Source organism: Meriones unguiculatus, chromosome 6 (genome assembly GCF_030254825.1).
Source record: "Meriones unguiculatus strain TT.TT164.6M chromosome 6, Bangor_MerUng_6.1, whole genome shotgun sequence".
Classification (NCBI taxonomy): Eukaryota; Metazoa; Chordata; class Mammalia; order Rodentia; family Muridae; genus Meriones; species Meriones unguiculatus.
Genome location: NC_083354.1, coordinates 85,389,772 through 85,404,956, shown reverse-complemented (window position 1 = coordinate 85,404,956; position 15,185 = coordinate 85,389,772). Strand labels below are relative to the sequence as shown.

The 15,185-nt window shown below is 40.0% G+C and overlaps 1 long non-coding RNA gene across 1 annotated transcript; it reads left to right on the top strand.

The window, feature by feature from the left end:
- The first annotated feature begins 289 nt into the window (after positions 1 to 289).
- Positions 290 to 12,497, top strand: LOC132654542 (uncharacterized). The gene is made up of 3 exons (XR_009592170.1): positions 290 to 380; positions 9,334 to 9,422; positions 12,306 to 12,497. It is a non-coding gene; the product is annotated as an uncharacterized LOC132654542 (long non-coding RNA).
- The last annotated feature ends 2,688 nt before the right edge of the window (positions 12,498 to 15,185 follow it).

Below are 15,185 nucleotides of genomic sequence, written 5' to 3'. Positions count from 1 at the left end.
AGACCTGGGAGGTCCAGAACATGAATGGCTCCGATGGCATGCAAGCCCTGCAGAGACTTGTCTGCCGATTACACCAGCATCCTATTCCTTTTGATGTTTTATTTCTAGCACTGCAACTAGCTTCCCATGGAAGAAGGTAATAAGGATATTCGTAGACAAGAGGCTGAGGAGTCAATACAGCATACAGACAAGGGAGACTAACTTAAGTTAGACAGTAAGGTATATTCAGGAAGTTCCCAAAGTTCTGATGCCTAAGTATTTCTGAAATGTGTTCCTTCTTGTATCCATCAGGGTCCATCCAGTAAAAGAACACCTTTTTAATCTGTCTTAAGAGAGAAAGACTGTTCCTCAGAGGATTGCTTGTTTGGGCGATGGAAAAGGTAAGATGACCACTCGCGTTAGCTATGGCAGGAAGCTATAATCAGCACGGGGCTGCAGGGACAAAGAGAGGAAGTAGTGTTTCCACAGCCAGGGGTGGGAGCCCTGGACAGAAGCCAGCACTGGGGCATGTGTGCACAGAGGCAGCCGAAGCCAAAGAGGAAAGCACAACCGCTGCTGGAAGTGTCATCTGAGGCCGAGAGACAAGCACACTGGGGTTTTCTCTCAGCTTTTCAGTCTCCTGAATGTAAACCGGCCGAAGCTAACCAGAAACCATCTAACCCAGGGGTTCTTTAAACACGGCCCAGAGAAGCCAGTTCTGTGTCTGACACCCAGGACTGCTACTCCAGCTGAGCCTCTGTCTTCCTCTTCTTGTATTCCAGAGTCCACACAACCTTTTGTCCTGACACAGAAGTGACAGTCTCCTCCCTTTTCTTCTTTTATACCTTAGCTAGAATGGTGGTGCTAAAACACATATATAGTTGGCTCTTGTTTAAACCAAAAATGACTCCCTATCGCTAATCTTCAAGTCCCAGAATTCCTACAGAAGGCGAGTTCTTTGAGTGGTTCCTACCTTCTTCTCTAGCTTTTTTTCTTCCATAATTCAGGGCAAAGTGCCTGCTTGCTTAGAATGTACAAGACCTTGGACGATCCTCAAGACTGAAAAAAAATTATGAAAATTATGGTTTGTTTCCTACAAAACTGTTGTACGGTTCCTCTTGTGTGCAATTAAAACTATATAAGACTATAAAGACATTTAGGACTTTGTTGCTTTGTGAGAAAAAGGTGGGTTTATCGCGTGTGACAGAGTGTCATGTTAGAGTCCAAACAGATAGCAGTCAACTATCCGTCCTCAAGTAGCTTTTACATACTCTTGAAGGAAACTTCACTTACTCCTGGGAAATAAACAAGAAGAGAAATGCAAGGGCTTTGAAATGATGCCGGCCAATTGAAGAGCAAGTCAGTGAGACTGGAGTGGTTCTTAGTAAATTCCATCAGGTTAGTTAAGTTAGATACGTAGCATGACATTTGATTGAGAGTAGAATTTAGTCTCTAACGAGATGGCTCCGACTACTGCTCCTAAAATTAACCCACTGCTTCAAAGCTCTCTGGCAGAATGTGGAAGGCTCACTCTTGATAGGAAGTAGATGCTAACTGCCGTCACTCTACCCTCTCTTTTTAATTAATTTATTTTTTATTAATTAGTTTATTCACTCCGTATCCCAACTGTAGCCCCCTCCCTCATGCCCTCCCAAACCCACCCTTTCTCCCTCCTTCTCCACCCATGCCCCTCCCCCAATCCACTGATAGGGAAGGCCACTCTACCCACTCTTACCCTCCTTCTCAAGCTACAAACGTTCCTCCTAAACAGGAAGCCCCCGTTCTGCTTGCATGTCTTATTGCTTTGGTTTTGTTTGGCTTTGGTTCGTGGCTCACCGGATTTAACCAGGGTTACTTTTGTGGGACTCAGTCCCATTCTACTCACTGGAGCATGAGTAACTCACTAGTGGCTACTTTAGTGAAGACAACAACTTCCTCTCCCCCAGCAGCCCGTTGTTAGTCTGCAATTAACGTGTGTGCAGTCTGATTTACACAAACACACACACACATGCACATACATACATACACACATACATTTACATGCACTACACAGATACATACACATATATACACATACAAACACATACATATACACATATACATAGTACATATATACTTATACACACATACAAACACATACACATATATAAATATGTACACATACATATACATGCATATATACACACATACATATACATACATGCTCATATGTACATGCAAACACATACACATATATAGAAACTTACACACACATACAAATGCACATGTATATACACACATACATACATACATACTACACACAAATGCAAAAAAACATACACACACATATATAAACATACATAAGTATACACACATACACCTACATACAGGCATACACACACACATAAACTACTTGAGAAGAGTTGATATATTTCTAAATTGAATCATCCCAGTCTCCTAATATCTAGTTTTCTGAAAATGTAGAGTTCACTTTGTAAGCTTATTTTCTATTGAATTATAAATATTGGTTACCTTATGACACTCAAACTCTCATTATAGCTAAGACATCCTTATCCATTCATACTTCGGGCTAATATACCTTTTTATTTTATTTTGAGTCTTCAAAAGGAAACATTAGCTAATACGGTGTTTACATAGTAGGAGGTGTCCACAGGAAATAGAGTCTGAAAATAAAATAGACTTGTAAGTATTTATTAGGGAATATTTTCGGCAAGAATCCTCGCATAAGAGTCGACTACAGTTTGGAAGAGAAAATATTGAGCTAGGCTGTGATATCAAGAGACTAGCCACAGTAGCCACTGGTGAATGCAGTTGTGATAGCTTTTCTGATTTGTACTGAGCTAGAGGAAGGGCATGTTAATGTAGAAAATCAGCAAGAGGCAGGGCCATTACAGCTGAGATATCTTTATTCAGATAAAAGAATTCAAACAGGAGTGGCAGTGAGAACTATTCCCCACAGCCCTCTCAAAGCAGGGAGAATAAACTGTCCATTCTTACTCTTGTGGGAGGTGGGTGGTGAATCAAGGCATTGTCTCAAGTGTGTTTCTTACAAACCTCACTATACGTAACAAGTACACGCACAGATTGTGCACGCACGATAATTATGTAAACAATTATCCATAGAATTGTAAAATATGTAGTTACTATGTAGGCCAGTGGCAAAAGCATAAATTGCCTGGCTCAAGATGAAAGCTGGACCTGAATAAAAGTAGTAAGTTATCCAACACAGTGATATCCTCTGTACCTGCTTCCAACTCCTGAAGTCAAAGCCCGGATCTTCAGGGGACCTGCATGCGTCATATTCCAGAAAAGCATATCTCTTCCTTCGGTGCCAATGCTCAGCTCTGATGTACCATTCTTGTTCTTGTATGGTGTTTTGCTTTTTATGGTTTTTTATTTTTGCGGGGGGAGGGGGTCTAAAACCAAATGATAAGCAGAGATGAAAAAAACCACTATGTGGTAGAACTGCATGTCTTAAAACAAATAAACCTGTCTCCCTTTATGTGCTTGGTCACTCTCTTTCAAATTTAGCCATTCTCCAGAAATAATGGTTATACTGCAGCAGACCAGAAAGGTTGATATCTCACTAAATATCCCCTAGTCGACAGTCACTCCTATTTCCTGGGCTTCGTGCATGGATGCTATGAGACATTTTACCTCTGTAACTTGCCTCTGACCTCTGACTCAGCAGTTGAAATGAAAAGTGCTCAGGAGCCCTGTGCCTCTGGGGGCACAGTACCTGGAACCCAGTGCCCAAAAGGCAGGTGAAATATGCACACAATGATTGAAAGAAGAAGTGGCGGGCTTCAGTTTGTTCAGGTGGAGCCGAAATGCGTAGAAATGCATGCCTGGAGTGAGGTGAGCTGTGCAAGGAATTAGGAACTGAGACTGCCCAAGGCCATCTGGAGAAACTAACTTTCTACGGTGAAAATCACCATCATTATTTACATTTTTCTTCCATTAGTGCTTTCCTGTTCTTTTGGACAAAGAGTTGGATCAGATCTGGATATTATCCATAAAAGAAATTTAGTAACTCTGACAAAGAAGAAGATGAACTAAATATGTTTCCTTCGTTTTTGAAAAATTATTTTATGTAGTTCATTTATTCAGTCTAGTCATTTGCTCATTCATTTATAGTTAAAGAGCAGCTGCGCTTTGGTTTTGTTTCTGCCGCCAGATAGTGTGGGCATTTGATTTAAAACTGACAGACAATTTCTGCTCTGCGTACTGAGTGTTGTTTAAAAGCTTAGACCTGGGCCTGAAGGGCTAGGATAGCTCAATAGTAGAGCATAAGTTTAGCATGTTTTAGGCCCTCAGTACAACCCTCCAAACAGCAACAACATGAGTATGAACCTGGATATTTACGACGACAGACCTCCCATTAGTTTGATATCATTGCAACAAAATGGCAGACAACAGGCTTTTCTTCTGTTTAAAATTCTTTAAAATCTTTAAGTGTTTAGCCTGCATGGATGTATGTGTGCTACATGCACTCCTGGTGCCCTCAGAGACCAGAAAGGGCCCTTGGATTCCTTAGAACTGAAGTCACAGATGAGTGAAATCACTCCTCTCGTTCTAGGAAATGAACCTGGGGCTTCTGCAAGAACAGCCAGCATTCTTAGATTCTCAACTATCTGTCCGGGCCACTAAAATAGTATTTAAAGTACTTTCACTTTAATTCAGAACTTTGACTCTTTTTTCTTTTTGTTATTCTATGCAAAACCATCCTAAATAAGAAGACAGTGCTATATTTTCTCTCAGTGTATTTCATAGTTTGTTAAGAATCACATTGTCTTGCTTAATTTTTGTACTTAATATTGTAGGTTTATTTTCTTTTTCCCATTAGATCATTGCTATCTAACAGAATCTTAACACCCAGTATTCCATTGAGGTTAGTATCTTCTACAAGATGTTCTCCTGAGTGTCAATAGATGCAAGTCAAATTTCACCAAGCACAACTTTAACCCTTGCAAAATGAGGCAATATACTTACCTCTTGTATACCTTGGGTGTGGTTAAGAGGTAAAGAGATAATGGTTGCAAAGTGCTTTGTGAAAAAACACAAAGCCTTCCTGCAGGGATGCTATCATTTGTGCTGTTATTGATGAACGTGATCCCTCACGGCTTTCTCTTTGTTTCCTTGATTGTAACAGATTTGAATAATAGAAAGGAAAGACTGTAAGGTTATTTCATTCAGCAGGTCTTCTGGTTCAAATTCATTGTTGAATTCTTCCTTACTAACAAGCTCTGTCATCCTTTCTGTTTTTAACAATGCAAATACCAAACCTTATATGGTCCATTTCTCCCTACCCAACAGAAGTGGGCTTCTACACAATTCTGAAGGCAACTTTTGATGTGAGCAGTTTTTTAAACACCCAATGATAGCAGCTTTTAGGCCTTCAGCCAAGAGGATAGTTGTGCTCAACATGGGAGTAATTTTTCGGGACTTCTCTTACCTTCTAGTGTGCAGGACTCACCCATGCTTGACATGCTCATTCCAAATGTTCATTCCTTACTGCCGGCTCATAGAACAGACCAAATCTTACTTTAGGATATCTCATTTTGAGTACATTTAAATTGCTTTAAATTTGGTCCTGGAATATTAATGCAAAAAGATGTATTAATTCTAGTTTTGCAAGCCTCATATAAGTTGTTTTTGACAAATCCTTAACCTCTTATGGATGATTGAGAACTTCTAGCAAGTGACAGTGCATTATTTATCAAACCAATGAGTAGGCCATTTGGATTGCTGTACATTGGCTTCATTCTTCCTTTTGTTATGGCCAAGGACTAGTTTTTTGTTTGTTTTTTTTTTTTTTTTTTACTAATATCAAACCAAACTGATATATGTCCATATATCTGTGTGTATATATCTATTAATATTTCTCTAGCTACCTATCCACTTTAAATCTGGCATCTTTATAAATGGGACAGCCAAACGGTGTTCAGATTCCCCAAACTGTCAAGCCTCAACCATGTATTAGGAGATGAAAATCATTTGTATTATCAAACATATTTTCCCTTTTCTGTGCTTATTTCAGCCAATAACAACAGGCTCTGAAGGCTTAATATTTCCCCCCAAGGGACATACTTATCTTTCTTTAGTTAGAGAATAAGGTCAAGACAGAGTCAATACTCAAATCATTCTTTACCTTTTTGTCTCCTGCTCTCAGAAGTTTAATGGATACCCATCAACTAAAACTAAGCTTTTACTTGGTGAATTTACTTCCAGTTGTTCAAAGGTAGCTGTCATAAACGTATCAAAATCAGTTTTATTGGTTTACCTGAAGCAAACATTTCCTTTTGTCTTTTTAGCATAGGATTATTACAAAAGCATCTTGAATCTGGGCTTGTCCAACACAGAATTCAAATCGACAACAACAAGGACACCTGAGATCCCTCATATAAGCAGGCAAATGGTATCCACTTCCTGAGCTTTTCTTGGCATCCTTTCATGCAGTGCAGCACTGTTTACTTTTAATTTAAGTGTGCCTTTTTTCCCTTTTATTTTTTTACAAATTGACATAAAAGGTTGCACATATTTATTTGTTTTGCTTTGCATCAATTCCTGAAATCCCCAAATCCAAGGATTCTGAACAATAGTTAGACTTGCAAAATAAGAATGAAAGAGGAAGAGCATACCCAATACCAAATGGTCAATCCTGAAATCTTATGCATACAAGTAACACTATATGGACCGAACGGGATGTGTTTCTATAATTAACTATGTACACATTCACACATAACAACAATTTAAAAAAAGAAGGCATGGATTCGCAAAAGAAGGTGGAAGGTAACACGGGACAATCTGAAAGAGGAATGAGAAGGGGGGAAGTCGTGTAATTATATTATAATTTAAAAAAAGAACATTTTCAAAATGAAGGGATCATGAGTTCTGAGAGAGAGTTCTATTCAGATCATAGTCTGTCAAAGCATTAAAATGAATGATTAAAATCTCCATGAAAACAATGAAGTTCAGGGCCATCGAGATGGTTCAGTGGATCAAGGTACCTGTGGCCAAGAATGACCTGAGTTCAACTCTTGTGGCCCACTTTCTCAGTCAGTTTTCTACTGACACTTGCGTGCCATAGCATGTGCCTTGCCTCAGGCCCCAGGATAAATAGACAAGTTTTACTAAGTCTGACATTGCTCTTCCTTATGAGCAATGTCAAAATAAAACGAATGGATCTTCGCTGAAACTGTTCAAATTACTTTCTATTGAAATTGGATCACAAAGCTATTGACATTTAAAAGGTCTTATGTGTCATATTTTCAGAAAGTAAAATGTCCTAAACCTAATGGACATTTTGTTTTAAAAATTTCTTTTGCTTCCAGTTTAGTGGAGGAATAAAGAGATGGTGGGGGCAGTTAGCTTGCTGAGTCAGTGCAAAGGAGCTCTGCAGTACTGAATAATTTGTTCTTTGATGTGTTATGGTCAACATGCTTAAGGCTAACTAAGATCATCTATCTGAGAGCCAGAAATGAGCCTCCTCTTCTTTCAGATGTTTTGCTTGAGATAGATGAGGAGCAAATGTGTGAGTAAAAATATAAAAGCACATTATAATATTTCCATTTTGAGGAGGAAATACATACGTTGGTGCCCTTGTGCCTCTAACACTAGTCTATCAGTCTAATTGATTTAATTCCATGTCTAGCAAATGCTCTGTGCCGTGAGTTTCATTTTCATGAGAGAGGTTCATGTTAGGCCAAGGCCCAGTGGTTGCCAAAGGAAGAAGGCAGAATCTGGAGTTGAAAATCGTTAATTTTGTTCCTCTCTATAATCGCCAATTTATTACGGACAACTTTCAGGCAATGGAAAATTATTACCTCTTTATAGAGCTTAGCAGTTTAAAATGGGAATTTTGTTTGAGCCCATGAGGGTTTATGGCTGTGCACACTTCCTGTTCTTAGCTGCCTTCTTCCAGGCTTTGCAATCTCCAGTCCCCAAGAGAACAGCAGTAGGCTGGGCTATGAGAACTCAGAGGGCCCTTGTTTTCTGAATCTCACTTGCAGTCCGGGCAGCTAATTAGTAAGAGGAAACAGGAACTGCAGTGAGAGGAAGTGGTAAAGAGCACCTCCATAGTGTTAGGTGAATACACATACAAGAGAAGGTTGAGATTTCTGGACAATGTCAGCTATATAGCTTTTTGATATAGTGTTTCTTATGAAAAAGTACCTTTGGTTAGATTCTGATTTTTGTTAAGTATTTATTTCTCATCTTTACCATTTGGCAATGTAAATATTAATTAAAAAATATACGGCGTATTTTGCTCATTTTCATCTCTCACTCCCCCCTTTCAACTTCCTCCCATGGCTCCCTTCCAACTTTATGAACTCTGTTTTTTTTTTAATACTCCACTGGGTCCAATTAGCACACCTCATATTTTTAGAAAAAATATAACCAATAGCATTTATATATCTCTATGTTCTTTTCAGTGACCTCTAAATGGCATCTCCTTGTCCTTTACTGGAACTTGGCAAGGGCTGGGTGCAGTTGATGAGTGCGGAGGGAGATTTTCCACCTCAGTGTTGAAGTGAACTCGGCAGGAGGACGGTGAACAGAGGCAGCCTTTGTCCTCTGAAGACAGACCTCGTTCCCTTGACCTCACTCCTATCTATCACCCATTTTTCTCTCCACCTCTACCTCCTCTCTCACAGCTTTGTTTTCCTATCTTTATTTTTTTTTCTTTTTCCCAACCTGGATGCATTCACCTACAACTCAGCTTCCTCGGAATTGCTCTTGGCTCACCTTAGGCATTTTTCATGCCATGATTGTGGCATTTCATAACCGGACTGCTTCTTTGCCCTGATCATTGCTTCCCTGCTGTCCCTAGGCTCTTCTTCCCTTATTAGTGAGCCTCCTACCCACACAGCTGTGCAAGATTTCTTCTCTGCTAATCACCTGGCTTATCTGCTTTACATTTCCCTAACACACTGAACAGTTCATCTCGGTTTGATTTATGGCCAGGCTAAACAACAAACTCATACCTTTACCTTTGTGTTTTATTTCTGCCGGTGAGAATAATCTTCAAGAGATACTGTTTTGTTTCTGTTTGTTTGTTCTTAGGCTACTGAGAATCAGAATGGAAAAGATATCAGAAGATTTTTATGAGGACCTTAGAATTCCTTATACACATCATTACTGCCATTTTTCATGTTATTCTTATTTTAAAAACATATGTAGAAAACAGTAAAAAGGCTAATTACTTACACCTAGTAGACAGAAATTCTGAAAACTAGCTCAAGTCTTATTTTGAGGAATAGTACTTTTCCTCCTTTTCTGTCTTTTGGGAGAACTATTCTTATCACACTGTTGATTTGATTTTTTTTCAATATTACACTGTATTTAATATAGGAAAGATGCTCTACCTACGTTCAAGATGTAGAAGAAATGGCTCCTGTCTTTGAGGATGCAAAAATACAGTTATGCACAGGCAGCCTATGGTAAGTATTATAGTAGAGTAAAAAAAAAGTGTCCCAGACTTAGGTGCATGAGGGGTTCAGTCTAAGTTGATATGGAGTACAACACTGAGAAAGTAGTAGGGGGCTGGAGTGCAAATATACACAAGAGTGCTCACTGCTCCCGAGAAAGTACCCTGAGTTTTCCTCTTTTTTCTTCAGTCCTTGGCCTATCATTTTAATCATCAATTTCAGCTCTACTCACTGGGTAGCTTCTAAAGATGCTAGTCTAGAAAAGGCACAGTCTGGACTCACTGGGTAGCTTCTACCCAGTGAGTCCAGACTGTGCCTTTTCTAGACTATGAGTATCTCTTTATATTATAGCATACCAAAAAAAATGCACTTTCAGCCCTTGAAGAAATGAGCTTAAAGAAAAAAATCACAGGTTAATAAAAATTCTTCTGCCTAGAAGTTGAGATAGAAATAATACATGAAATAATCTAGGAAGGTATGCTGTGGGATTTGAAGTTGTGTATGTGTCAAACTGAGAAGTGTATCACAAAAGCAAAACAGAACAAAAAAAAAAAAACAAACCAAAACAAAACAAAAAAATGGTTCCAAATCTTGTACTTATCCTTCTGAGACAGTCACAAGGATCCAACTTCCTCTAAATCAGGGCTGGAAGGATGCTCAGGCAGGCCACCCTGAGGTGGTGATTGCCTTCCTCAGGAGATGGCCACATGCGCCAGGTCCTGTCGGAGGAAATGAATGAATTGCCCATTGTGCTCTGAGACTCAAACAAGGTTTAAAGGTGAACTTCCAACCCGTTAAAGGTAATCATCACAGTGTGGTAGCCAGGCCCTGGTGGTCCCGCCCTTCCTAGAATCAGTGAAGTCTTCCTCTGTTGAAATTACATAAACACTTGAAGCTTTTCTTCTGTCCCCAGAATACCATTTGTCTGCCAAGATTATGGTTATTTGGGATGAAAATTTGGCCACTTGCAATCTTTATTAAGGAATTGTTGGCTATACTCTCTCTTCTGCTGCCTCATTCATAATCTTGTAATTTGGTGTCCTCTTTTGGGGCCTCCTCATGTCAAACACTGCCTCTGGACATTGTCAGCAGCAAGGAAGGGACAAGTCTGTTTGTTTGACATACTAAATAGTAAATCTACCCGTGAACATACCACAGGTCGCCTCTCCTGTCTCTTTCCCAGGCTAAGTCAAGGGCTCTGTTAAAAATCTGAGCGGAGCAGAAACTCTTAGGGCATCCCTCTTCCCAAGGGCAGCTGACAGATCTGCACAAGACACACAGCCAGACTCAGAAGCAACTTTTCTCCTTCCTGTTGATCAAGGACTGTCCGCATCCTCTGCCACTTGGACAGAATTTCTAATAACGATGGACATGAAGCTTGAACAGCTTCACTTTTAGGAAATGACTTGACCTTTGGCCCCTTAAGGCCACCATGTTACCATATTGCTTTTGGAAGTCAAAAGCATCATTTTTGTCTAATACATAAGTGGCTTTGAGTTTGTCTTTTTTCTCTGGAGACACTCTTGCCAGTTGCAGGTTGAGTGATACTGAGAAACCCGGAGGAGTTGAGAATATAGAATGCTTCTTGTGTGGTCTTCTTGGGGACAACAAAACCTTTTAGGGCTAAAGGGAGATAATGATTACTCAAGAGCTGATGGAGACCCAGGTATAGACTCTTTTCTGGCCAGTTTGACAGAGACTTCTAGAAATGACGTGGACCCTCAGAGTTGTTCTGAGTGAAGAGGGTTTGGCCAGTCATTGGCCTTGGCCATGCATAGTATGCACATAACCTTGGCTATAGGGCCCTTCTTAGTTTAAGCACCCTGAGGAGGGAGTGAGAGCTGGTGAATTCTGACAGAATTTAATGAGCAGCAACAACTTTTCACTGAGGAGCAACCCAAATATAGCATCACTTGGTCTAGAGCTGACCCAGGCTCCATTCAGATTTGCCCATTTTGGATTTGAAGTAACTATTGAACACTCTTCTGGACTACTTTTCTTCAGGGACACTGAGAGCCAGAAGTCAGTGGAGTGAGCTGTGGACTCCTCTCTCAAAAATCACCACATATACTCAACTCATACTTCCCTTATTATTCTAGATTTTCCTCACGCTCATCTATCTTTGCTAACAGTCAGTTACTTCCTGATGGTATAACCCACAGCCTCAGTCTTTAATAATCTTAGTCTCTGATTACCATGTCTTTATCAAATCAGAATTCCTGCATTCCTTCTCTTTGTGTTTGTAATTGGTCACCCAGGAGTGAGGTAGCTGGTCCCAGACTTAATCTTACATACCTTCGTATATACTAATAGCCTTCTGTTCCCTGCCGATTGGTATTACCTTGTCAAAACAATAACTTCTCCTCTTGACTTCTGGTTCTTTGTCACAAAGTGATGTTGTGATGTTTTATATAAATATATATTACATATATTTATAAACATATATTTATATAATTATATATAATATAATATATATATACATATATATATATGTTAGGCAAAAGTGCTCCCCCTTTTAGAGCCAGGACCATAAAACATGTACTGTACAGAAAGAATGTATAAATTATTCCAGCAGGTTATTGGGAGAGATGAAAAGGGGGAGTACATTTGCTTCTACCCCTTAATCTCTTGATTCATGAATTTCTGGAGGAAGCACAGCACCTTATTGAACTGTATACTGGTCCCGGCATCCCGCCTGGGATTTTAGTTTTGGATTCAAAAACAATTCAATGTACCACAAGAACACTGGTTTCCGTTTAGTACTCTTTCTAGGTTGGATTCTATCTGGTGGGCTCATCTTGCGATGTAAACATTTTAAGGATTTGAATCTATTCATATGTTTATGTGCAGTTCTTGAACCAGGCACCCCTGATCTTCCTGCTTTTCTTTCTTTAGGCTGTCAATTAGACAACTAAAACAACCTGCAGCCACTGTGAGTTTGTACACGTTGTCCGACCTTGGATCACTTCCTCTTTCTAAATGAGAGTGATGGACAGTGATGATCATGTGCCGATAAGTTGTGTTTGTATGCTCTCCGGAGGTCTTCACCAGTAGTCTAGATCCTGTCAATTGAGTAAGTGCTTTCAAGATTAAACACTGTAATATCAGACTCCGTGTTGCACTTTGTCTCCTTCATCAAACATTCTCAACATGCAGCCTCACACACCTCTTGCATCCTACCTGTGCATGGTTGCCAGGGTTTGCAGATCCTTGGAAGTGTGGTGTGTCTTCCTTCCCTTCATACAAACTCTAGGATATCCTTGGCTTAATGGTGATAGAAACTAGCCTTGGATATCTGCCACAAAGGGAAACAGGAACACATCCTGAGGAAGACACACACTTCTTCCAGGGGGGAGGCTCTGCTTCTTTTCCTGTGAGAGTGGAGGGTTGTGAACTCTTGGTGGGGGTAGGGCATTTCTGCATTTTACAGGACTTCAGGGACTCCTGGAATTCAAGGTTTCTGTGAGCTCCCACCCAGATAACTTAAAGATGTCAAGGTCTTATCACTTTCCAGCCAGGTCCCTAATCTTGCCTTAGGGCTTCTTTCTTGATTAGAAATTTAACCTTCTTCAGAGCTTGGATATTTTGATAATTAAAATTTGGTTCTGGTAGTTGGAGTTTTATATACTCCTACTAGAGAAAATGCAACTTTTTTTTTTACATTATCTAAACATACCCTATACTTTCACTGATCTACTTGCCTTAAGTGTTTTGAAAATATCTGCCAGATTTCTAACCTTTCTTCTAGAAAAAAAAAAAAACAAACCAAAAAACTTAGAAAATGACCCTAACGGTTCACTGTTTACTGTTTTGCTTTTTTCATGTTCAGTTTTGTTTTTGTTTTTGTTTTTTTGTTTGTTTTGTTTTTGTTTTTTTGGTTTGGCTTTCCCTGTAGAGCCTTGTGCAGGTTAAGAAAACCCTGGAAAGGGATGATAGTCAACACGCACAGACATCTCTCAGAGCTGGAGGGGCAACAGGGCTTTCATCGAAGAATAATCTGGGTATCAGAGCCAATCCTGTCCGGGAGCCAGGTGTGCTAAGTCCTTTTGCAAGCACACTTCTGAAGGACTGTGCCATCTTTTTGCATAACTCTGTCTCTTTGAACAGCTTACCACTTTTTCTCCACTGATCCTTTCACTGATGTTAATTCTTTCATTAATTAACTGGAGCATGTGCTTCAAGCATTGGCTCCCAGCTTCCCTTTCCCACTCTCACTATCCAATAAACCCTGGCTAGTTAAATGCTACCATCAGTCCCTGTGTTTTTAATAAGTCTATATGTTAATGCTTAATCACAATGTCAATGTTAATCACAATGGCTTTAGTTTTCATTGCCCTCCGAATTTTTTTGACAGCTGTAACTTTCTCATTTACTAACATGTGTCTAACAATCAATCAGTTTGATCTATTTCATGTGTCATAGTGTTATACATATTAAATAGATAAATTAATTGATCAAAACTGTTAGCACTTATTACATAGTATAAGACATGGAACTAGACTCGAGAAATCCAATTTGAGATCTCTCTTGGTCAGAAATAAATAATAGACAAATATAAGTCGCCATCTTTCCAGCTGGCTTTCACCTTCCGTAACATGGAGACAAGTGACTTTACTTGACAACATTATAGTAAAGATAAAAGCCATCTGAAAAAGCTTGGCTTGTGCAAATGTCAGGACCTACTTCTGTTTATTACTCTGTGCTCACCAGTGGCAAGTGTTTGCCAGTGACCAGTATTCACCTGCTGCCTAGGAATGTTTGATTTACTCTTGTAACTCCCTGGGTTTATCACATATGCAGACCCTTGCTGCCGTCACTGAGTATCTGTTCTACCATCGTCAGCCCCGAACCACTTATTCAGATGTGTGTTTGGGATTTGGGAAATAAATGAACCTCTAAAAATCACCATCTCCTGGAAAAGGCTCTGGAATAGTGGACAGGTAGCCACAAGGGACAACATGATTTTATGACAGGTTCGTTGAGGGAGACCTCACTCTGTGAGAAGGACACGAACAGGAGACATCATGAAAGGAAAACAATGGAGGCAAGGCATGCTGCTGCACAGGCCTGGGGCGACCCGAGTAGGGTGATAACGACTGGGATTTACTGAGAAAACGAGACTTGTGTGGACTGGAGGAAAGGAGGTCGCTACGCACTCATACGGAGAGTGCTGTCCAAGGTGAGCAGAGAAAAAAGGGAATGCGACAAGAATTCCAAACAGCTCCAGCAACCCAAATAGTGGAAACCGAGAAGGAGCACAGGAAAGAAGGCAGCTGCACGGCTCCTTCACCTCACCACCACGAGGCACTATTAGATATGCTATCTAGGGTTCTCTTCTGCGAAAGCCATCCTAGATCCTTCAATAAGACTTCTTGCTGTTGGGGGGGTGGCTAGAGGGGTGGCTAAGAGGTTAAAAGTACTTGTTCTGACGAAAGACCAAGGTTCTGTTCCCAGGGCCCACATAACAGCTTACAACTGTTATCTTAGTTCCAGGAGCTCCAACACTTTCTTCGTAGGTGCAGGCAAAATACTCATACACATAGAGTGAAAATAAAGAAATGTGGCCCATTAAAAATTGTTTTTCTGTCCCTTTACCAACTCAGTGTGTATCTTGTCTGTTTTAGCCTGGACACTGGTCCTTCAGAGATAAGAGACAATCTTTAAGTCTTAAGCTGATACCACGTATACAGTAAATACACACTAAATGGTGAATAGGGAGGTATATTACCCAAAATTTTAACCACATGATCAGTTCATCAAGAACTCAAGAGAGTG